At 43.0% G+C, this 1896-nt stretch overlaps 1 pseudogene; it reads right to left on the minus strand.

The window, feature by feature from the left end:
• Positions 1–433: 433 nt before the first annotated feature.
• LOC111907288 (5S ribosomal RNA) lies at positions 434–551 on the minus strand (annotated as a pseudogene).
• Positions 552–1896: the final 1345 nt, after the last annotated feature.

Here is a 1896-nt window from a genome sequence, read left to right on the forward strand (position 1 = left end):
TATAGATTTCTTAGCCCACATCTCTCTTAATACAAAACTTGCATGGATACACTAGCAATTCCCAATGCGAGTTTTGCAACATCCTCCTCTGGCACGTATCACAATATTGTCCGCTTTGGGTCACTCGGCACAAGGACTTCCCAGGGGGTCACCCATCCTGGTACTACTCCCGCCCGAGCGCGCTTAACTGTAGTGTTCTTATGGGATCTGCTGCCCTCACAGCTTTAAAACGCGTTGTGATAGGGAAGGTATTCACACCCCTTATAAGGAATGCTTAGTTCTCCTTCCCAGCCGATGTTGGATCAGATGTAACCCACTTTCACTCCCCATTATAGGGTTCGACGTCCCCGTCGAACACATCGACCCGTGCCCTAGCTTTGATACCATTTTTAACATCCCCCTTTGGCACGTATCACAATATTGTCCGCTTTGGGCCACTCGGCACGAGGACTTCCCAGGGGGTCACCCATCCTGGTACTACTCCCGCCCGAGCACGCTTAACTGCAGAGTTCTAATGGGATCTGCTGCCTTCACAGCTTTAAAACGCGTTGTGATAGGGAAGGTATCCACACCCCTTATAAGGAGTGTTTAGTTCTCCTTCCCAGCCGATGTGGGATCAGACTGTATATGGATATATTTGTTGAATGACTTGTAATGTTATCGTTTATGCTTTATGGTCTGTATCGGAACATGACATCTCGAGTTTTGACTATATAATGAAAATGCATCTCTTGATGAAATGCTTTGATAAATATTATTTTATCATGTTTTGTTTTGGGAACAAATTCCGCAACACTTTTAAATCAAAAGGATTTACTCTGAAATTATTTTAAAAAGCATAAATGAAATCGGTCTTTTTCTGGCCGTGATTTTGGGGATGTCACAGTTGGTATCAGAGCATTAGTTTAAGCGAACTAGGAATTTGTAGGATTTTTAGACTTAAACTTAGAATGCTAAGTGGAATTTTGAGATGTGTGTCTGTTGGATTTTAGACACGAGCACTAGTTTATTTTAGGAAAGTTGCCTAAAATGCTTTTATGTGCTAAATGTTATATGTTGCCATATATGATATTAATTGTTCGGATCTACGGTCTGTTGCCGACCGGATTTGGAAACCTTATGTGTGTAGGATTCTAAGCGTATGTCTACGGTATTAGAACTAGCATGTAAACGTTTTGGAGTAATAAGGATGATTTGAATATCTATCGTGAATAAAGATCTAAATTTCACCTTATTCGGTGTGTAGATAAAAATGGTGAGAACAAGGAGTGGCGTTGGAAACGCGGATGAAAACAGGAATCAACCGCCAGTGATTGAGCAAATACCTGTTGTAGCAGCAGCACCAGAACCAATAACAATGGCTGGGGTGCAAGCCATGATTCGGGCTATGCTAGCCGAACAAAGGGATGAGATGCGATAGATGTTGCATGATAATAGGGACGAACCTATCATACCTATTGAGGAACCCGAATTGATTCCCGAGCAATCGGAGGAAGGGAACAATAGTCGCATTATGAGTCAAGTTGGGAGTCAAGGAGAACGAAGGACCGATCCGGAAAGGAGAAACAACAAGGATGGGCGAATGTACAAGAACTTCTTGGGCGCCAAGCCGCCAAGTCTTTCTGGGAGCCCAAAGCCTGTTGAGATAATGGACTGGATCTCCGAAATGGAGATGGTATTTGAAAGTTGCGACTGTAGCAACAAACAGAAGACTGTCTTTGCAGTCAGACAACTGAAGACTGGAGTCTTAAGTTGGTGGAAGTTGTTGGCAGATACTATGCCACGAGGAGAAGCCCTGAAAATGTCATGGGAGGAGTTCTTGGAACAGTTAAGGGTGCAATATTGTTCAGAGATAGATCTGATTGATCTGAACAGTGAGTTCCAAAACTTAAAGAA

This window comes from Lactuca sativa, chromosome 5 (genome assembly GCF_002870075.4).
Source record: "Lactuca sativa cultivar Salinas chromosome 5, Lsat_Salinas_v11, whole genome shotgun sequence".
Lineage (NCBI taxonomy): Eukaryota > Viridiplantae > Streptophyta > Magnoliopsida > Asterales > Asteraceae > Lactuca > Lactuca sativa.